At 40.3% G+C, this 23,454-nt stretch overlaps 1 protein-coding gene across 3 annotated transcripts in view; it reads left to right on the top strand.

Annotated features, from left to right (window-relative positions):
* The window catches only part of SLC23A2 (solute carrier family 23 member 2), a 142,427-nt gene that overhangs the window by 22,440 nt on the left and 96,533 nt on the right, over window positions 1-23,454 (top strand). Inside the window, exon 1 of one of the 3 annotated variants that reach the window (XM_070381240.1) lies at window positions 14,949-15,127. The exons of the other annotated variants lie outside the window; for them this stretch is intronic. The gene's annotated coding sequence lies outside the window, so the exon portion shown is untranslated. Of the gene's footprint in view, window positions 1-14,948; window positions 15,128-23,454 lie in introns of those variants that run through there. 3 annotated transcript variants of the gene reach the window in all.

Below are 23,454 nucleotides of genomic sequence, written 5' to 3'. Positions count from 1 at the left end.
TTTTATTGGAGGCTGATTTCTTTTTTTTTTTTTTTTTTTGGAGGCTGATTCTGAGAGACCTCACTGTGTCCGGTAATTCTGGTGTTTTTGGTTTATAAACTCTTCGTGCTGTTGACATCAGAGTCCTATTTTCTCATGACTAAAAACGTCATATAGAAATGCTGTGTTGTTTACATTAATAGTTCAATCAGTGGCAACAAGGGAATTAAATATTTATGAGAGAAATTGCGTAGTTTCAAAAAACTGTATAAACACTAATGATTACAGAGCTTGCATAAGAAAGAGGAAGATGGAAGAGTTATGTAATGGTTATACGAAGAGATTCCAAGCATATTAGAACAGCTGTGGTCTCTTCAGTTGGATATATTTTAAAATCAACATGTTAGTGTTGAATTAAGACATATAAATTGCTTAATTTGTTTGGTATAGACAGTAAATGTCCCATTCCCTCTGATGGGACAAGTTCCCATCAGATTCCCTTTTAAATACAAGTATTTTGTTTTAGGTTAGCCATGTAAAACCTGAACTTACAATTCAGTAATTATAAAGCCCCTTTGGGGTCTCCTTGGTGGCTCAGTGATAAAAAAAATCTGCCTGCCTGTGCCAGAGACACGGGTTCGATCCCAGATCCCACAAGCCAAGGAACAGCTCAGCCCCTGCACCACAACTATTGAGCCTATGCTCTAGAGCCTGAGAACAACAAGTGCTGAGCCCATGCGCCACAACTACTAAAGCCTGTGCATCCTGGAGCCCCTTCTCTGCAACAGGAGAAGCCACCACAATGAGAAACTCGAGCACTGCAACCAGAGAGTAGCCCCTGCTCACCACCACTAGAGAAAAGCCCAGCTCAAGCAGGGAAGACCCAGCATAGCTCCTGCAAAAAAAAAACACCCCTTTAGGTTTGTAGTAGAGTTTACCCTTGGATGGGCCCTGTGTTTTTATTTAGATTTATTCTGGTTCTGAGCTTCTTAAGAAGAGCTCCTGACTCCTCTTTTGGCCTTTCAGCTTGTGCTTGTTACCACATGGATTTCAGCTTTGACCTTTTCCCTTCCTCCTCTCGGTGCTATGAGTGAGAAATTAGGTGAAGGCACGTGTTCCCATCTATCACAGAGCCAGCTGCAAAGTTGATTATGTAGGACATGATATAGGATTCGCTTTGATATTTGGACTAAGATGCCCGTGTTGTGTACATGTGTATTTATAGAAAGGTGTCAGAATACGCTCTTTGAATGAGTCTGATTACGTACTGGTTATGTACTATGAAATAGCATTTACTTTTTTCCCTGATACCTACTTTTTTTAACCTTGGTCATATTTTATTACTAGTAATACCCACTTTCTTAGACTGGGCTGTCTGATACAATTACAATGGAAGTCACATACATAATTTTCTGGTAGCTATGGTGAATAAAGTTAAAAACAGGTAAAATTTATTTTAGTAACATATTTTATAAAATGTTATAAAATTGATTATTATTAGTAATTATTATTATCGCTTCATTATTATTCTCAATTGGGCTGACCAGATCTCAGGTCTCAGTAGTTACACAGGGCTGGTGGCATTGGGTGGCACAGCTCAAGACCACATTACTTTATCTACTACTGAGTTGTCAAGTTCTAAGCTTCTGGATGTTTGAATATTTAATAATGGAGGCCACTTCCATTGAAGGACTGGGTAATAAAATGTACTCATAGTTTAGGATGTTTCTATCAGCTTCCCCTTTCTCATTTTTTTCCTGTCAAATATAGAGGTTTCCCATTGTCCAAAAAATGTTACTGAACCACCAAAATTAGATCAGTTGATAGGCAGTATTTCTAGATGTTAATCCATTTATTCCATAGCCTGAGAAGTAGAAAAAAATTTTTTTTGTAAATATTTTTTTATTTCACTATTTGTTGCTACATGTGGGGTTTCTCTAGTTGTGGCAAGCATGCAACTAAGACCCAGTGCAGCCAAATAAATTAATAAGTATTTTTAAAAGAAATAAATTATTTAGTAGTTATATGGTTTGTTGAGTAAATTTTATTTATGCACTTTTGGGTTTCTTATATTATCATAAGAAAAATTACACATAATTATATTCCCATCAGCAGTATAGTGAGAATCACATTAAAATAAAAAAGGAATCTTAATATGTTAGAAATTCTTGCCAAGTAAACTACTTTTGAGTGTGTATGGCTAAGGTGTCCTTAGCCATAACAAAACTAGTTTGTTAGAGAACCTGCCTTCCTGACCTGGCAGCTCTGGATAGATTCTTGGGTATACCCTTCCCTTTCTGAAATCCTATTTTGCTAGTCCAAACTTAGGAACCAGATAGATTAAGGAAAATGTGGATTCCTTGCTGTATGAACTCAGGAAGAACATCAATTTGTGTAAAGAATTGGTATGAGTTGTGTCATTGCTTTGAAAGGAACAGTGAAGGGAGATGAGCAGTTTAATTTGGCTTTTGAGGCTACTGCTAAGGAATTGCTGAGCAATTGATCATTTAAACAGAGGTCTGAAGTATGAGTAGGAATTCTCTAGATGTAGCGTTCCAGGTAGTGAGAATAGCTGGCTGTATTCTCTAGCCATAATCCCTGTCTGTTTGAAGTTCATACCAATTTTTGATAGCATTCTCCCTTTACTTTTTTGCCATCATCTATAAACTTGGCCATTATGTGGCCTTGGATGTTGGCTCCTGCCTTGCTCTGTTTCTTTGCACTGTGTCTTCTAACATCATCTCTAAGTTGTTGGCTCATCCAGTCTTCCAACCTTGTGTTCCTTCACATTATCTTTTCCAGGGAGTTTTACATCCAGTTCACTTAAGCTTTCTTGGGCCTTGTTATCTCCCAGATGATACTTTCGAACCTTGAGCTTGGAGAATCTCCCATCTACAAACATCCTGTCCTTCATACTCTCATTTGTTCTCCTCCAGTGGTCCTTGATCTTTGGGTACTTGGGTGTTCTCTGGCTTCCTCTAGGCTTCCCAATCTGTCTTACCTGCTGTGGACTCCAGGGAGTCATGTGACTCTCATCTCACCAACAGCTTGGTTTTCTCATTCTCTGAACTGGCTGCATAACTTGCCAGCTTTTGTCCGTGGTGCAGTCCTACTTATGTAACTTTTCTGTCTTTTTGTTGTTGTTAGTTGCGCTCTGCTGGAGAGAAATCGGCTAGCATGATGACTTTCTTTACATATTTCTAAGTTTGGACTCCGTTAGATCCTTGACTTTTTTTTTCCCTTTGTCAGTCATTTTACTCATCCCTTTCCCAGATTTCATCCTTGGCCTCCTTACTTTTCACCGTGACCTCCACTTTTTAGATCAGTAAGAAAATAAGTCATCAGATAAGTGCTCCCTCAACTTCCTGCCTCATTGAGTGTTGAGTAACAGTGAATATCTGTGTACATCTCTACCCACGTTTTTCCACAGAGGACATGAGGCAATCACTGCAGATGGTCTATGTAGACCTGTTATAACAGATTCTAAAAGTTTTCCACCCAGGGTTACAGGAAAACTGCTTATTGTTCCTTGCTGGTGTACTTAGAACTTCTAATCTCTCATTTATGGAGAGATGTTTGTGTTTTCACAGAAGGTAGGATTTTAGAAGTGGCACAACACTTGGAGAAGGGTGGATTAAATCGCCTCCCAAGATGACAGAGCTCATTCATGGCAAGTCTGGGCTGGAATCTCCATTCGTGGCATTTCTTTATCCAAAATAAAAAATACTTTAGTTTTCTTTTTCCCCCTTGGAGGTGAAGAGTATGTCAAATTTATTTGTAATTAAAAAAAAATAGTAGATATACATGGAACAAAATTCAGAAAGTACATGAAGACAGACAGGGAAAGTAAGTCTCCCTCCTGTCTGATCCCAGCTTACCTCTCTGGAGGCAACTGCTTTTACCAGTTTTTGTCTGTGTTTTGTGTATACTTCTAGAGATTCTTTGTTAAAAATTTGTTTTTAATTGGGACATTTCAAATAGAAAGAAATTGAAAGAATGAACCCTCATATGTCAGATACCTCAGTCTAATAAATAAATATGTTATCTTTGCTTTAGGGTTTTTTTTTTTTTTAATAAGAAAATGAAACATTTTAAATACCCTTTTTATATCCTAATCTTTCTCCCTCTTTCTCTCCTATAGGTAACTTTGCAATCCACATTTTTACTTTTGTATCACATGTTTCTATATCCATAAGCCCACATATAATATTGACTGATTTAAAACCTATAATCATAATAAAAGATTTCATGTGATATGTTTTCTGCAGCCTACTTGCTCATTCAAGTATGTTTTCAAGCCATGTTGATCCAAGTAGCTAGAGTTCACTTGTTTTAACTGCTCTGTTTTATTCTGCTGTTTAAACATACCAGGACTTATTTTTATATTGTCCTATTGATGTGTTGGTTGCATACTGGTAAATTAGGGGAGAAGTGTCATTGCTGGATCATAGGGCACACACATCTTCAACCTGCTGCTGTTGCTAAATCGCTTCAGTCGTGTCCGACTGTGTGTGACCCCATTGATGGCAGCCCACCAGGCTCCTCCGTCCATGGGATTTTCCAGGCAAGAGTACTGGAGTGGGGTGCCATTGCCTTCTCCATTCAACCTGCTAGATGTTACCAAATTATTCTCCCAAGTATTTCAACTAATTTACACTTCTGGCAATGGTGGGAAAATTCCTGTTTATCAGCAGCCTCACTAACACTTGGTATTATTAAACTCTTTTATTCCTGCATTATCTGATAGGTGTGAAATGATATCACATTTTAATTGGCATGTGCCATGGTTTGTTTATTCATTCACTAGTCAAAGGTGAATGTTGTTTCCAGATTTGGGCTATTATAAACCACTATAAACATTTATGTTACAGACTTTGTTTGAGCATAAGTTGTCATTTCTCTGGAGTGTATTGCTAATAAGATACCCAGGAGTATATTGCTGGGTTTTAGTGATTGTGCCATTTTAACAAACCCATCAGAAGTGTATGAGAGTTCCAGTTACTTTGTGTCCTTATTAGCATTTGGTGTTAGCAGTTTCTTTTTGTTTTAGCCATTCTAATAGGAATGTCATATTTTTTTAACTCAAAGAATTAAATTTAAAAATGGATTATATTTTTAGATTAATTAAAGTAGTTGATATTTTTGCCTTCTTTGGTCTTGCATATTCTCCCCATTGCCTCCCCCATTTTTTAAAATAAATTTTTTAAATGGTTCTTTGTTCTACTTATTTATTTATTTGCCCGTACTAACAGGCATGTGGGATCTCAGTTCCCTGACCAGGGATTGAACCCATGCCTCCACATTGGAAGGCAGAGTGTTAATCACTGTACCGCCGAGGAAGTCCCCCTTTAATTCAAAATCAACATTGTGTTATCAGATCAGATCAGATCAGATCAGTCGCTCAGTCGTGTCTGACTCTTTTCGACCCTGTGAATCACAGCACGCCAGGCCTCCCTGTCCATCACCAACTCCTGGAGTTCACTGAGACTCACGTCCATCGAGTCAGTGATGCCATCCAGCCATCTCATCCTCTGTCGTCCCCTTCTCCTCCTGCCCCCAATCCCTCCCAGCATCAGAGTCTTTTCCAATGAGTCAACTCTTCGCATGAGGTGGCCAAAGTACTGGAGTTCCAGCTTTGGCATCATTCCTTCCAAAGAAATCCCAGGGCTGATCTCCTTCAGAATGGACTGGTTGGATCTCCTTGCAGTCCAAGGGACTCTCAAGAGTCTTCTCCAACACCACAGTTCAACAGCATCAATTCTTCGGCGCTCAGCCTTCTTCACAGTCCAACTCTCACATCCATACGTGACCACAGGAAAAACCATAGCCTTGACTAGATGGACCTGTGTTGGCAAAGTAATGTCTCTGCTTTTGAATATGCTATCTGGGTTGGTCATAACTTTCCTTCCAAGGAGTAAGCGTCTTTTAATTTCATGGCTGCAGTCACCATCTGTAGTGATTTTGGAGCCCAGAAAAATAAAGTCTGACACTGTTTCCACTGTTTCCCCAACATTGTGTTAAGGTAACTAAATAATGATGGTGTAGTGCAGCATAACATTTGCATGCCGCCGCTGCTAGAAAGCTTGTAAATGTACTTTTCTTGCTGCTCTCAGCAAAGTTCGTATGGTTATGGAATCTTTGATATACTGGTGGACATTTTTTTTTTGGTATTCTGGAAAGTGTGTATTAAAACTTTACAGTAAAGAGTATCAAGTCCTCATTTTAATAACATCATCTACCTACTTATGTAAACCACTCCCCCTCCTAGCTTTGAATTTGAGGATGCTTATTTCATTACTAACAGCAAAAGTGCAGAAACCATAGATTTAGACCAACGTCCTTATTTTACAGAGGAAGACATCTGAGGCCCACTGGATAATGGTTTTCCTGCACTTACACCATCATTCATGGTCTGCACAATTGTGCATGGTCTATAGCATGGGCTTCTGGATGCTCAGTGAGTTCTGTTTTCCCACCCCTTGTATTCTACGCCAAGGTTCTGTTGACAGCACACCATAATGTGAATCTTCAGTTTGAAGGATGCGGTCTTCGCTATGGATTTACTTTCAGAGTGGAAAAAGTTTACTTTTATTGCTGAATTCTTCCGAGTTGTGCTCTGAGATTATGTATGAAAGGCCAGCGTTTAAGTGTTTGCCAGTGAAGCCTTTGGTAGTCAAGGGAAACAGTGAATTTATTCACCTCATGCAAATGTGTATTCTTTATTGTGATCCATCTCTGGAGAGTAGCATTCAGTCAGGTTTGAAATATGTACTGGTTTATTTCCTATTGAAAATTTAGTAGCTGGGTTTATTCTAAATATGTTGTCTTATCAGATTTTCTTTTACGTGTGTTTTGTTATTTTTTGGAGATGGGGTATAGTTTTGTTTCAATATACACAAATATGAAATAGCTTTTCACATAATCTGGCTCCTTTTTTTCTTATAGTTTCACCATTTCTAGAGTATTTATTCATTCACATGGCTCAGGATGTTTGCTTCAGTCAGTGGGAAAAGGGAAAGGAGCACATGTTTATTTCAACTTCCATCCCATTGGCCAAACATAATCACATGGCCACCTCTGGCTGCAAGGGAGGCTGGGAAGTGTTGCCTGAATTTAGTTGGTTGTGTGTTCAACTTAAAATCAAGGCTTTTTATTAGTTTAATTATTAATTGAATGGCAGCAGATTCACAAACACCTGGTAGTCTCTTGACACTTCTAATGAAGTAGAGAAGTTGCCATGTGAATCAAAACAATATATAGTCAGAAATAAATTGGATATGAAGTTAAAATGTAGTTTTGTCTACTTTTTGTGTGAAATTTTCCAAAATATTAATAAAATAATTTTCATATATTTTAGTTTGTCTTATAACACTAGAAAATGAAGTCGCTTAGTCATGTCCGACTCTTTACAACCCCATAGATTGTAGCCTGCCAGGCTCCTCTGTCCATGGGTTTCTCCAGGCAAGAACACTGGAGTGGATAGCCATTTCCTTCTCCAGGGGATCTTCTGACCCAGGGATCAAACCCCCGTCTCCTGCACTGCAGGCAGACTTTTTACCATCTGAGCCACCAGGGAAGCCCTTGTAACACTAGAGGGTCCTGTTAATATGTTTCCTTTTAGTGTTTACGGAATTCGCTCCCCGCTCCCCTGATGGCTTAGGATATAGAATCTGCCTGCAGTGCGGGAGTTGCAGGAGACACAGGTTCAATCCCTGGATTAGGAAGATGCCCTGGAGAATTCTCGGAAATGGCAGCCTACTTCAGTATCCTTGCCTGAAAAATCTTATGGACAGAGGAGCCTGGCGGGCTGCAGTCCAAAGGGTTGCAGAGTCTGAACACGACTGAGCACAAACACTTACCTACCTACTGCCCCCTCTGCCTCAGTTAATCTTATTACCAGGATCAGAGTAGTTTTGTCCAGTTGATAATTGTAAACCTTCTTTATTGTTTTACTCAGTTTTACAAAAACAGGGATGCTCAAATGTCAATATGTAACATTTATCTGGAAAGGCAGAAATAGATAATTACCAAATGTGTAAGGTTTAAAAAAAGAGTTTATATTTGTCCTTAAAGGAAAAAATATAAATCAGCGATTACATTAATCAAATTAGATATTTTCAAATACATAATTATTTCTGAAGAATTAAACTTTTTTTTTCTTTCAGTATTTGGCCATGTTTAAAGCCTTTTGGTTGTTTTGCCTAATTTTTGGTTCTAGATTTACTAACCATATATAGGTGCTAAGTATTGAGCTACTACTAATTTTGCCTTCTAATACATTGGGAGGGACAAAACTAAAGCTTAAATTAAAACTTTTCTACAAAGTAAAAACAATTATAATCACACTTTGCAGAGATAACCACTGTAGCCTGCTTGCATGTATATCTATGCAGTACTTTAAGAGAGGGTTATCCTTTGAGGTAATGCCAGTCCATGGGGTGGGGTTTCCCTTTGTTTGTAAATGGCTGCTCTTTTGAAGCATCAGGTTCCAGTGCTCCCCCTCACCCCTATAACTCATTTTCTCTGTAGACAGATCTGTGAATAATTCTTTTGTCTTCCTTTTTTTATTTTTATTTTTTTGACATGGACCATTTTAAAAATCTCTGTTGAATTTGTTGCAACATTGCTTCTGTTTTGTGTTTTGGTTTTTTTTTTTTATTTCCCTTGGCAGTGAGGCATGTGGAATTTGGGTTAGCTCCCCAACCACAGACTGAACCAGCACCCCCTGCATTGGCAGGTGAAGTCTTAACTAGTGGACTTAACATGGAAGTCCCCTTCCTTTTCTGCTGTTTGAACTTTAAAATCCTTTTCGTACTGAATTAGAACTTCCAGAACAGTCTTTTCTAATGGAGACATCACACTCCCTTCTGTTTTTGGCTTTAATATGACCTTGCTGGATTTTTCAGAGAAAGTATCTCGTTGGTTTTTGGCATGAGATAGGGATTCTTTTGGGGGACATTTTTCTTCTATATTGGAATGCATGACAGATTTCATTTGAAAATTGATTTTGAGCTTTATTAAATCCCTTTTTGGTTTCTGATTTTCTTTTTGGCTCTTAATGGTTTTCTCCCTTCTGCCTGTAGATATGAAATGTAATACTAGCTTTTTCCCTTCTCTTGTGCTTTGTTAAATGTGGAGTCAGGGTTATGCTTAGATTCTAAAATGATTGACAAGCTTGTCATCCTTTACCAGTGCTTTGGCACTGAGTAGCATAGGAAGAAACTTCCTTATACTGGGAGGCATTTGCCTGGGAAATGCCTTGGGTTTCCAAGTTGTAGAGGGATGATGCACCAGGACTGGGGTCTCTGTAGCATATGCATCTGAGCCCAGTGTGTTTTTGAATGGAAGGTCTCTATCTGCTTTGGCCTTGTGCGTGCATGCTCAGCCACGTCCAACTCTTTGCAATCCCATGGGCTGAGCCCACCAGGCCTCTCTTTCCATGGAGTTTTCCAGGCAAGAATATTGGAGTGGGTTGCCATTTCTTACCCCAGGGGATCGTCCAGATTCAGGGATCAAACTTGTGTCTCTTGCGTCTCCTGCATTGGCAGGCAGATCCTTTATCGCTATCGCTGTGCCATCTGGGAAGTGCCAAAAGGCTTGTTTAAGAGCTTTCTTGGATGTATTTATCAAATTTATCAACTCTGCTGCTTATTTCTTAGCTATTTTCTCTTCCTTTATTTTTAACTTTTTTTTTTTTTATTATATAAAATTTTTAGAAAAGTCATAGCCTTTATCACAACTAAAATATGTGCACTTAAATGTAACAAAAAGGGTAAAATGACCAATTCAGAATTTTACCCCATATTTAGACCCATCCATGTAGAAATCCTGTCAGAACAGAGCAAACTAAGTATACAAGAGTAACTATTGAATTAAGGGACAGTTACATGCAACCATCTATTCAAGTATTAAAAGGCCTCTTACTTATGAAGCATAGTATTCCCTTCCAGTCAGAAATTGCCTCCTCTAGGGCGCATTTTCCTCTAGAAAAAATAGTTCCTCTAGTATGTTGGAAAAGCTGAAAATACTGCTCAAAATCCAGGTAAGTGACATCTACTGTGGTTTTTCAGGAAGATTTTATGGTCAAGATAAAAGTTAACGTAACTCTGCTGCTAAGTCGCTTCAGTCGTGTCCGACTCTACGACCCCACAGACGCTAGCCCACCAGGCCCCGCCGTCCCTGGGATTCTCCAGGCAAGAACACTGGAGTGGGTTGCCATTTCCTTCTCCAATATTTTTAACTTTCTTTAGAGTATTTTGTTGCTTATTCTTTTTTTAATTGTAAAGATATTTTTTAACAGTCTTAGTTTTACCTTTGAACTAACGTATTTGGGAGAAAGGCAGAAAATTTTGAAGTTGTTAAATTTTCTTGGTTGATAATTCTTTTAAATCTGTTTTTAACATTATGAGCAAACAATCAGAAGTGTTCTTTTTGTGGAGGCTGAAATTTTTATTCGTCATGGTGGTCAGTTTTCACTAATGCTTCTTAGCCATTGAAAATAAAGCTCTACTTTCTGTGGTATGCAAAGTTTGATACTTACTTTATTAGCCTTATTCATGATATTGGTCAGATTCTCTAATTGATGCACAATAGAATTAACATGGAGATCAAGTCTCTGCTCATTTCCCCTCTACCCTCTTGCCTCCTATCTTCTTGGAGACCAGTAGGTATGTTTATAAAATTTTAGTCATTCTTCTGTGTTGATAAACATTATGGACCTCATTTCAGTGAAATAATGTTCAGAACATAAAAATTAACATACTTCTATTGTCAATTTTATAATTTAGCAATGTAAAATGATCCTTTTTCTCCGTTTTAATACTTTCTGGCATGAATTCCATTGTGTCTGACATTTAAAAATAACAATTGTTGTTCAGTTGCCAAGTCGGTGTCTGACTCTTTGGACCCCATGGACTGCAGCACGCCAGGCTTCCCTGTCCCTCACCATCTCCCAGAGTTTGCCCAAGTTCATGTCCATTGAATTGGTAATGCCATCCAACCATCTCATCCTCTGTTGCCCTCTTCTCCTGCCTTCGACCTTTCCCAGCATCAGGGTCTTTTCCAGTGAGTCAACTGTTTGCTTCAGGTGGCCAGTGTTTTGGAGCTTCAGCTTCAGCATCAGTCCTTCCAAAGAATATTCAGGGTTGATTTCTTTTTAAGATCAACTGGTTTGATCTCCTTCCTTTCCAAGAGACTCTCAAGAGACTTCTCCAGGACCACATGTTCTTAGTTCCCACATGATTATAAAATTCTTTGGGAAACTCTTTTCTCCACCTCTTTACAGATCTCTTTTTTCTTTCGACTTCTGACATTTATCAGAAGATCCAGGGGCTAATCTCAATTATTGCTACTGTTTAAGTAAACCAGGGTTTGAACCCAAGTGTCCTGTGGAAGCTTGGAGTTATAACCACTGAACGTCCAAGAAAGTCCCTCTACCACCTCTTACAGCCTATGCCCTCAGAGCCATTAATCAAGGGACCTAGAGTGTGACAGAGCAGCCACGCCACTGATTTCCAGATTGATGCACTAGGACTGGGGTCTTGGTAGCATACGCACAACTTCTTTGAAGTCCCTTCAGTTTGATCCCTTATAAATCCTGAACTTTTAAAAAAGAGCGCAGGGTCTATTTATGTTTCATTTTTTAACCATGGGATCCCCAGGGAATTCCCCTTGCTTCGTTTTTAAGGTCTATCTTAGGCGTTTATTTTTTGACAAAACAGGGAATATTTTTAATGAAATGAATTTGATTTACAGGTTTAGTTTTAGTCTGTAGTTTTAGTCTTCAAATTCTAATAATGGTTTCTTTTAAATTAAAAAAAAAAAAATGGAAAACAACTTTTTTCAGTTGTCATAGCTGAAATCTAGTGGTATTTTTTCCATTCCTGTCTGTGTGGAAGGGCTTCATCATCTTCTCATTTTCTGTGTTCAGTCTTTAATGTTCTCTTGTTCACTCTGCTTTGTTTTTAATTACATTTTTAACATCATGTAGTGGCTCAGATGGTAAAGAATCTGCCTGCAGTGCCGGAAACCTGGGTTCGATCTCTGGGTTGGAAGATCCCCTGGAGAACGGAATGGCTACCCACGCCAGTATTCTTGCCTGGAGAATTCCATGGACAGAGGATTCTGGAGAGCTGCGGTCCATAGCGTTGCAGAGTCAGACACGACTGAGTGACTAATACTTTCACTTTCAGTATATAGTCTTGTTTACTAGTGACCTCTCTGAATTTTGCTTCTTACGTGGCTAGAATATAGCCCCAGGCTTTGCTTTTCTATTTCATGCATTTCTGAAGTTTTTGGCTTTAACACACAAAGGGCAACTTGTTTGATTATAAAATTCTTTGGGAAACCTTTTTCTCCAGCTCTTTACAGATCTGTATTTTCTTTCGACTTCTGGTGTTTATTACTGTCTTGGAAAATCCTGGGGCTAATCTTAATTATTGCTACCATTTAAGTAAACCAAACATTTTCTCCATCTCCCTGAGTGTGTCTGTTTCATCCCATAGCTAAATTATTTTGCCAGGATATGTTCAAGTTTAATTTCTTGCCTTGACTTTTTAATGACTCTGGTGCGCCCATGTATGTGTGTACTCAGTCATGTCTGACTCTGTGACTCGTCAGACTCCTCCGTCCATGGAATTTTCCAGTCAAGAATACTGGAGTGGGTTGCCATTTCTTACTCCAGAGGATCTTCCTGACCCAGGGGTTGAACACACATCTCTTTCGTCCTGCATTGGCAGGCAGTTTCTTTACCATTGAGCCACCTGGGAAGCCTGGTGTGCCCATCTCTGTACTCAGATTTTTCTTAATCTCAGAATTGGTTGTGATTTTTCCCTGCATCTTTTGTATCTGGTTTCATTGTTTATTTGGTTGCGTCAGGTCTTAGTTGCAGCACTAGGGAACCTTGTTGTGGCGTGTGGGTCTTTGTTGCGGCACTGGGGCTTCTCTAGTTGTGACACAAGGGCTCCGGAGCCTGGGGGCAGCATGCAGGATCTTTGATGCCAAGGTTTAGTTGCCCCGTGACCTGTGGGATTTTCGTTCCCTGACCAGGGATCAAACTTGCATCTCATGTATTGGAAGGCAGATTCTTAACCACTGGACTGCCAGGGAAGTCCTCTTCATTGTTCTTTAGAAAAAATTTTTTTATTGAGGTATAAATCAGAAACTGTAAAGTTCTCCCATTTAAAAGTGTACAGTTCAGTGGCTTCTGGTGAATCAGCCTTGGGCAACTGTCACGACAATCAAGTTTTAGAAATTTTCTTCATCCTATAAATAAATCCCAAACCCATTAAATCACTCCCATTCCTGTCCCCTATTTCTGCCCCAGCCCCAGGCAACCACTAATCTTCCTGTTCCTATAGATTTGTCTATTCTGGACATTTCATATAAATGGAATCCTACAGCGTGACTGGCTTCTTTGTTTTTTGTTTTTAAGTCCATTTAAGAAGCACTGGATTATTCATGTCTTGACTTTGCTCTTTGCTTTGTCCCCTCCATGATACTCATCTCTGAACTGTTACTGCCTTTCTGGCTTTTTCCACATCTAGGAGTTTCTCAGGCTTGTCCTTTACCTTTCGTTTTTCTGCTGTTTTATGCAGTTTCACTTCTCTTTATTGCTTCTAAACTAATTCTGTGCTTTTTGTTTCCTCATAATTCTTCCCCACCCCAGCTTGTTGTCTCTTGGTCTTAGACCATTTTCTTCATGTAACTGTTTGATCCTGTTTCCTGTGTTTATACTCAACTTTTTTTTTTCCTTTGCTCCTTTTTTTCCAAATTGAAATTTTGTTTTGGTTCCTTTCTGAAGCTTGTCTTCACAGAACATCCTGATTATAGTTCTTGTATTCAGGATACTGAGACTTGAGTGCTTTTTCCATAGGCTGGACCCTGGGTTAGCTCACCTTGGAGCGAGGGAGTACCTGGGCGTGTTGCCTGGTGGGTCGAGTGTGTCACATGTCACCTGTGTTTTGGGCGCTTGTAGTTGTGATCTCTTGCCCCTGAACAGTTGAAGTGCTTGGCTTCCAGCCATCCCTCTGGCTTCTGCTGTAGCTTCTCCCCTAGTCCAGTGGCATCTTCCTCTTTTGTTCATTGTTGATTTCCTTAAGATTACTCATGAATAAGTAACACTTAATGCTGCTTTTCTCTCCAGAAGTTGTCCTCCTCTTTCTTCTGCTTTTATCTCAGGGATCTCATCTTCCAAGATGCATCTTCTGTCTGGCTGTTTCTCATCTGAGTTTCTTGGTTTTCTGTTTGAATTTGGGAAGTGCAGTGGTGGTGGCAAGATGAAGGCTAGTATTTGTCCTCTCACAGCAGAGATGAGGTGCCCATTGCCCAGGTTTTGGCAGTCCTTTGGTAGGTCAGGACTGGAAAGGACAAAGTCTGATTGCAGGTGCAGCTTTTTCCCTTTCAGTGTATATCTGCCCCTTTCTGTGTCTTCATGGGCACTTCCACTGTCTGGTGGGGCCTCTGCAGCTGGGAGTGCATACAACAGGTGCCACATCCAGCTGGGCCCCAGGGGTTAGCTTTCAATGTAACAGTTATTATTGGCTCTGCCTGTCATTTAATGAAGAAATCATACCTGCAGATACATTTTTAATCTCTGAAAGTCTCTGAGTTTTGAAAACAGTTGTCTGTGGGCCCCTGATTGGGGAAATGAAAAATGACCCCCCCCCAAAATAAGGAGTAAAATTAATCTCCCTTTTCACTGAGCAGAAAGCAGTGTGGGTGGACTTGTTCATCTGAATGGAAGGGATTGGAAAGATAGGTTTTAATTTTCCTTATTTGTGTAAGTTTGAGATATGTAATCCCAGCAGTTGCTTGGTTTCCACAGTGGTATCCAGCTTGCCACATAGAAACCTGCCACAGATTGATGGTAAACAGACCATACTGGAGGCATGCAGTAACAGTTTGTAACCAGGTGGTGGCTGTTGTGTAATACAAAGTAGATAGCATTTCTGATTAGGTGGGGTGGTTATACAATTTTGGTAAGCCTCTGTGGGTTATAAAAACCGAAGTTCCTTCAGCACCTGAAGCGTCTCATGCTGAGCATCAGAATGATCCCATCCTTGAGCAGAGCCCAGCACAGAATTGGTGGGTGGGGGCAGTGAATACAAAGTATTTTTGGGAGATACTACAGTAAGGTTTCATTCTTCAGGTAAGACCATTTCTTGGTACATAAGCTGTACTTTGGGGAATTAGTGTCTGCGTCTGTCTGTCTGTCTCTGCATCTGAGTTCTGGGTGTCTGTTTCCATGCATATGCATCTGTGACTGTGTGTGCCCCGTCTATGACTGTGTGCTGGTTTGGGGGGTGGGGATTTTTTTTTTTTTTTTTTTTGGCTAATACATGGCTCCGTAGGTGGGTAAGGCACCTATAGCTTGAGTTTCCCCAGCTGGGTTGCTAGAAAATCTCCAAAGTCGTTTTTGGTGCTGTCAGACATTATTTGAATATTAATAACATTAACATTTATGCAACTCTTAGAAGACAGTGCTCTTCATTAAATATGTGAGAGTGCCAATAAAAAATCTGATCTGCAGCAATTAAAATGTTAAATTCAGGGAATTCCCTGGTGGTCCAGTGGCTGAGATTCTGGAGTTCCCAATGCAGGGGGCATAGATTCCATCCTTAGATCTGTCAGGAAAGTAAGTTCTTGCGTGCCAAGTATCTTGGCCCCCCCAAAAGTTAGATTGAGTGTTTTTCAGGTGTTCATTTACCTTATTCTCTGAGTGAGGTCCAGTCCAGGAACTTTCCAGGCCTTGTGTGCTCTTTTATACAGAATTTTAGGGGTTTGAGGAAAAGTAAGTACACAGACAGCAAGGAACATAGATTAAACAACCCTCAAGGAGAGCTGGATCCTCTTTTATAGCTGAATACATCCATTTTTTAATTCTTTTAAGGTTGTGGAGGTGTAAAAATGTCAGATTTAGACACCAACAAAAGCCATATATCTGTGCCATAGGATTCTAAGTAATTGTAGTCTCTGTATCAATTGGATGTGGTTTTCTTTTCTTTCTTTTTCTTCTTTTTTAAATAGGTTAGGAGGAACATACCCCTCTGAAGGAAAAAAAGAAAGGTATGGGATGTTTATTAAAGGTCAGGAAAAAGGCTCCCATTCAATGAAAGTCGAGGAAAAGCTGTTTCAGTCACTGTGTCCTTGGTGTGAGTCTGGAGAAAAATCAGTGTCCCCACCCCAGGCATTTGCAGTACAGTGCAGTTACACCCTGGTGTGGCTTCCCTGGTCGCTCAGATGATTAAGGGTCTGCCGGCAATGCGGGAGACCTGGGTTGAGAAGATCCTCTGAAGGAGGGCATGACAGCCCACTCCAATATTCTTGCCTGGAGAACCCCCATGGACAGAGTAGCCTGGCAGGCTATACAGTCCATGGGGTTGCAAAGAGTCTGACACAACTGAGGGACTAAGCACATTCCACTATTCAGCCTTCAGGTAGTCCATCAAGGTGGGTGAAATTGCAGAGCGCCCCTTTTCTTATCTTGGGAGAGTCTGTGAGGAGGAGACAGAACTCTTAGTAAACTGGAATAGGGGGCAGCAGGGGTGAGTGAGGAGAAAAAAATTACTATAGAAGAGATTTGCAAATGGGATTTCTTCCAGATATAGGAAGAGAACAGGTAGTTGAGAGAAGTAAGTGGGCCAAAGTCCAGCAAAACAGAGCAGATATAGTGGGTAGTCAGGAAATTAGGGAAAGGTGGAGCTTGACCTCTCTCTGCAGGTGCAAGAAAGAAATTTTGTTTTGGCAGTTGGGGCAGAGGAAAGGTGAGAGCATTCCAAAGAGGAATGGATTAGTCTGAAGAGTAATTCAAGGAGAGAGCTGGTAAGTCAGTTTGAGCTTGAAGCATCGAGATGCTGTTCCCAGCACATGAACAGTGTCTTCTCTTCTGCAGTGGGGGCTAGCTGGAGGTGACAGATGAGTCATCAGCTGTGCTGGAAAGGGAGGATGCAGCAGGAGCTGAAGTGGGTACTGAGGGGCACAGAGTTAGTGGGGGCAGGGCCATCCCCTGGAGATTACTTGAGCACTCAGGGTTGCTGTTGTACTGGAAAGGTGGATGGGAGGGAAACATCAGACGACAAAGGTTACTTGGAGGTATAGAAGTGTCTTTTTATTCCCTGATAATAACTGGGACTTTGCTCAGCTTCCTCCAAAATGACCATCAGACCTAACATCTCAGGCCTTTACTGGCAGTTCATCTTTAGAGCCTTGTTCTGTTAGTCAGTCCGTGAGGGAATAGGAGCCGTTTTTGTGCTCTCAGTGATCGATGTGTTTGCCACTTCCCCTTGGCTTTTGTCCAAGGGTATGTCAACCTCTCTGTGCTTCAGTTTTCTAAACTGTGGGGATAATAACAACCCCTCCTAGAATTTGAATAAAGTTAAGTGAAATTACGCAGTTTTTCACATTTTGCCATTAAAATCGCGTGTAAAATTAACTTTTCAGTGCCCTGTACATTAAAAATAACATTAATACATTAAAAATAGTGTTTCAATAAAAAATACCATTTGTACAAAAAGTGACGTGTTAAATCACACAGAAGTAAATGCAATAGAATGCATCTTGATTCTGCTTGAGTTTTCTCAAATATCTATGTATATTTTAATCCTGGCCCACAGGCTATACCTTCTCCTCTATTACCTCTCCCTCGCCTTCTCTCTTATCCCAGCCATATGTTTTCCTTGAACAAACCTGGAGAGCAGGGAATAGGTTTTGTTTTGCTTGTATGGCTAACTGGTGCTTGGAAAAATGCTGAGGATTTCTCCACATATTTGAATGCCTTTTATGTGATGAACACCGTGTCCCTGCCCAATCCCTGCCTGGATGGGGAGCTGGACCAAGAAACTATGTACTATGCAAACAGGAAAGTGGAGGGACAACTAACCCAGGAATACTTCCCTATAGGAGGAGGCTTTTTGAGCTAAGACCTGGGAACTCTGCGTGTCAGCATGGTTCACGTGGGTAGTATTTGGGGCAGGAGAGGCACAGTGAAGATGATGGATCTTAAAGTCTTATAATTTTAAATAAAGTTTGGGGAAAAGATTTCTGTTGGATGATACTAGGCACAGCATCTGACACCTACATTAAGTCAAAAAACAGCGATCAATGATGACTTTGTATTTTAGAGCCATCAAACTAACAGAACATCAGTTGCTTTGTCCTCTTACTGTAAACTTGACTCTAGTTTTCCCCTAATGGAGCAACCAATGAGTCATTATCTTCTCCAGATCGCATGACCCACGAATTTCATGACTCAGGCTGTGTGTAGACTGTCATCAGCGAAACAGCCTATCTTGGGCTGGATCTAAGCTTCTTTAGGGTTTAGAGTTTAGTTTGGGACTGGAGGTTATTCTGTGCCAAAGACTTCCCAGGCCATGTCTCTGGAAGGAACCAAAGGGGTCTTCTGCATTCAGAGAATACTTTTTAACATCTATCATTTTGTCATTTCATCTTATGCTCCAAAAAATTTGCTTTGAATTAGGAGTGGTCTTCTTTACACCATAGATGTGCCAGGAATATTTGCCATGTCTTTCCAATGGCTTTGTGTCCCCTCTGTTGAGGACCCTGACTCCATTTTTAAGTGATTCCTAAGTAGTCAAGCCCCTGGAGAAGAAAATGGCAACCCACTCCAGTATTGCTTGGAGAATTGCACGGACAGAGGAGCCTGGTGGGCTATAGTCCCTGGGGTCACAGAGTCGGACATGACTGAGTGACTATCACTCACTAAGTAGTTGAGCAACATTCGTCCTGGGGCCTTTCCCTTCCACGTTCCCTGTAGGCTTGCACCATACGCTCCTCGTAGGTCCTGGGGCTTCTGAGGTTGTTAGCAGGTGGTTTCTGAGATGAAACCTGGCAGCCAACCCTGATTGCCCTTCAGAAAACCAGGTTCTATTTGACTTTTTAAAAATTCCCTTCTTGAGAACAAATTGACAAACCAAGACAGTGCCAGAAGCTTACACAACTCACTGCAATGTAAACAGATACTGTCTTGAATGCAGTTACTGAGGTGTTTTGATTTTGGGCTCTGAAAGATTTTAAAGAAAGGCCACTCTGAAGCCATGATTCTGGGCACTCTCTCCATTGTTAAGGCAAGGTGATGTTATATTTTGTTATCAGTGTTGTCATCTTGTATCACTTTGGCAAATTATTTTTGTGAGTATGTTAAAGTTTAGCAAATAACATGTATTAAACTGCCTTTTGTGTCACTGGGCAGAGCTTTAGTTTACATCACTGACTTTTAGACTCTTTTTGACTGACCCACAGTTTTTACCTTGATAAGGGTTACCCTTATCTTGTGAGGTGTGCTCTGAATTTTCTTTATTCTATTAAATTTCATTGTTGTACAAATTCTGGTTGAGATCAAGTTGATTTCTTGGCCCATTAGTGGATGATGACTTGCAGTTTGAAAAATAAGAGCAAGAGTTCTTAAGAGTGTTTTGGAAATGACTGTAGAATGGTTCCCACCCCGGCTAGTTACAGCCTGTGAGCTTAACTGTAATCACAAGATCAAATAATAACCACTTCTTATTCATTTCATTACTGCTTAAATGAAATAATGATAACTAGCCAGGGTCAGAATTTTAAACTGAATTTTAAACCTCAAAGCAAGACTCTATGTTAGGCAACCATTTAAGTCATTATATTTAAAGGGAGTTTGATCAGGTACAAGTTGAGGTTATTTTTCCCGGTAATCTTTCTTTTGGCTTGAATTAAAAGTATTTAGGTCACATGTTAGTATTTAACAGAATGTAATGGAGAGCCACAGTTCATCTATAATCCCCTAATGATGGGATTTAAGCAGAGAGCCAGAGATTGACTTAAAATGTGCTTTATCATTGAACCTGGCTGGCTCTGAGAGTTCTTGTTTGTGTCTTTGGAAGGACCAGACTACCACTTGGTAAGTTCAGGTTTTGAGTTTACTTATTCCAGAGTTTTCCTTCTTGGTCATTTACTCACACCTGTTTAGATATGTTTCTGCTTGTAGAGAGCATAGCTGGATCCCACCCCAGGTTGCCCAATCCAAAGGTGTTGATCTGACCACTAGCATTAGAACATTATGTACTTGTTAAAAATGTCAGCCCCAGGTTTCAATGCAGGTCTATGGAATCAGAATTTGGGGGAAGGGACATTTTTTAATGTTGGTGGGGTGAGAGTTAATTAAGTTTCTTTTCTTCTAAAATCAATTTTATTGAGCCATAGTTTACATACAATAAATGGAAGAAGTGAAAGTGTTAGTCACTCAGTTGTGTCCAACTCTTTGATCCCATGGACCTTGGCCCTCCAGACTCCTCTGTTCATGAGATTCTCCAGGCAGGAATAGTGGAGTGGGTAGCCATTCCCTTCTCTTGAGTATCTTCCCAACCCAAGGATTGAACCCAGGTCTCCTGTATTGCAGGTGGATTCTTTACCATCTGAACCACCAGGAAGCCAATGAATGGAGCCACCAGAATCATATCTAAGATATGGAACATTTCTGTCACTCCATAGGTTCCTTCCTCTGCTTTTGGAGTCCCTTCTTCCCACCTTTGCTCTGTAGGCCACCATTTTCTGCTTCCAGCCACCAAAGATTAGTTTTGTCTATAGGGAATCAGGCAACATATCTTGTGTCTGGCTTCTTCCACTCAAAGTAGTATCTGTCATTTCTCCTTCTTGTTAGGTACATCAATAGTTGCTTCCTTCTAACTGCTTAGTATCCCTTTGTTTCGACCCACCATGATTTGCTTATCTATTTGCCTGTTGATAGAGTTTTCTGTGTCTTTAATTTGGGAACGTTATCATAAAAACCCAGCTCTCCCACGTTACAGGCAGATTCTTTACCACCTGAGCCACAGGGGAAGGAAGCCCAAGAATACTGGAGTGGGTAGCCTATCCCTTCTCCAGGGGATCTTCCTGACTCAGGAATTGAACCAGGGTCTCCTGCATTGCAGGCAGATTCCTTACCAGCTGAGCTACCAGGGAAGCTCTGATAATAATAATAATAATAATGATGATGATGATAGCTTTGAATATTTTTCTGCCAGTATTTGTATAGAAGAAATGTGTATACTGAATAAGATTCCCACTTGAGTTTTACGGATACGAACCACTGATTCTTACCCTCTCTTCTTTTCTTTCTTATTCTGTGTCATTTTAGAGAACTGTAGGTTTTGTATCTGTATCAAACAGTGGATTTGCTGTGCAGTTATGGTTTCAGTGTAGCATTTATTCAATGCCACCTTTTTGGGGTAAATGTGTACCTTATCAATATTTGTTGTGTATTGTTTTAAGAACTCCCTATCTGCCTGACAGAGGGCTTCCCAGGTGGCACTAGTGGTAAAGAACCCGCCTGCCAGTTCAGGAGATGTGGGAGACTCAGGTTCGATCCTGGGTTGGAAAGATCCCCTGGAGGAGGGCATGGCAACCCACTCTGGTTTTCTTGCCTGGAGAATCCTGTGGACAAGGGAGCCTGGCGGGCTGCAGTCCATAGGATCACAAAGAGTTGGACATGACTGAAGAGACTTAGCACACACACCACACAACAACCTGAACGCCAGACTTATTCACAAATTCTCAAAGGCTATACATGAACTTCCCTGCTATAGGGATCCGTCTCAGACCTGTGTTGTGCTGTGGCAGGAGATTCAAGTCTAAGAAATTACTATTTGAGGTGGGGTTTTTTGTGTGGTTTAAGTGCTTGGTGCTATTGTGTGGAGAGGCCATCCAAGAATTGCAGGCTGCCCGACCTGGAAAACTGAATGATTTATAACCAATTGGTGCTGCTGAAATTTGAAGGAGCCTCCATGGCAAGATTTAAAAAGTACTATTGAAAGAGTTGGCATTTGTAGGTGTAGCAGAATGCAGGAGTCTAGAGCCTGGACCTTTGGCAGTTGTAGTGGGTTACGAAGAGTTCCGAAGACACCTGGGCCAAAGGGAAGGCTGGTCTTGGATTGACAGTTGCTTTGCAATCAGGTCTGCTAAAGCTTTTTAAATATAAAGATGGAATGTTTACGGGGGTGAAATGGTAAGTCATAGTTGAAGGAGTTGACATTGACAAGGGAAAAATGGTCAGATAAAAAAATTCAATGCAAAAGAAACAACCACTGACTGAATAGCTGATGAATAGCTCATGAAATAAACATCGATTAAAAATTATTCTGCTTGGAAACGTATACATTATAATAGGTAAAATAGATAGCCAATGGGAATTTGCTGTGACTCGGGGAACTCAAACCAGGGTTCTGTTTTGAGGGGTGGGATGGGGAGGGAGGGGACACAGATATATCTATGGCTGATTCATGTTGATGTTTGGCAGAAACCAACACAATGTTGTAGAGCAATTATCCTTCAACTAAAAATAAATACATTTAATTATAAAAAATTGTTATTCTGCATTTGTGCATGATTATTGGTGGCCTGCCAACGCTGAAGATGCAGGAGATGCAGGTTTGATTCCTGGGTTGGGAAGATGCCCTGGACTAGGAAATGGCAACCTGCTCCAGTATTCTTCCGTGGAAAATTCCATGGACAGAAGAGCCTGGGGGTCTATAGTCCATGAGGTCACAAAGAGCGTGGTCATAAAGAGCATGCGCACACACGTACACACACTCTGATGGCTGAGACACACACCCACACCCATACACACCCTGATGGCTAGAGAGCTGGTGGCTCAGTCTTTAGGGAACTGAAAGATTTGTTGAAGATCTGATTATTTTTACTTTTTATTTATAGCAGAATCTCCCAAATTGCTATTTTCCTACCATGTCAGCATTATGTTTATTGAGGTTGATTTATTATTTTTTTGAGTCTATAGTGATTTCTTACTTGCTCTAAGGTAGTGATTTTTAACTCTGGCTGCAGGAGAGTTAAACAAAATCTAGATGCCCAGGCTGGGCAGTCCTATTCGATAGACTCTAGGTATTTTTAAAGTTCTTAAGTGGTTTCAACATAGAGTCATGGTATACCTCGTTTATTGTGAGTTCCCTCCTTCACTTGCTAAGTATAATTTACAAATCCTTGGCTTTTCTCCATGCTCTTCTGACAACAAAAACTACTTTATAACTTTAAACATGAGAACTGTATTCTATACCACTTTGCTGTGTGTCCCCTTGGTAAGGAGAAATGATTACTTCTCTGGATTTGATTCTTAATAGCAGGGAAGAGCTGGGTGCTGATGTGGCTCTTGGGTGAGAAAGTGAGCATAGCTTTCATTGTTAAGTACATAACTTTAGGAAATACAGAGGAATAAGAGGAAGAAAATAAGTCCTTTGCTGTCCCACCAGTAAACATTACGGTTAACATTTTGGTGTGTTTATACATGTGGCACACTTACACATACACAATGAGTTATTGCTGTACATACTGCTTCTTTCATTTTTTAAATTGCTTTTAATCCTTTTCATTCATTGTATCATTTTAGGAAATTGATATTGTTATATATTGCTGAGGTCTACCCTCTTAATGAACTTTTAGATGAACAGTACATTGTTGTTAGCTGCAACAGAT

Source organism: Bos mutus, chromosome 13 (assembly GCF_027580195.1).
Source record: "Bos mutus isolate GX-2022 chromosome 13, NWIPB_WYAK_1.1, whole genome shotgun sequence".
Taxonomy (NCBI): domain Eukaryota; kingdom Metazoa; phylum Chordata; class Mammalia; order Artiodactyla; family Bovidae; genus Bos; species Bos mutus.
Note: the sequence above shows the minus strand (reverse complement) of the source record. Positions and strands in the feature narration are given on the sequence as shown.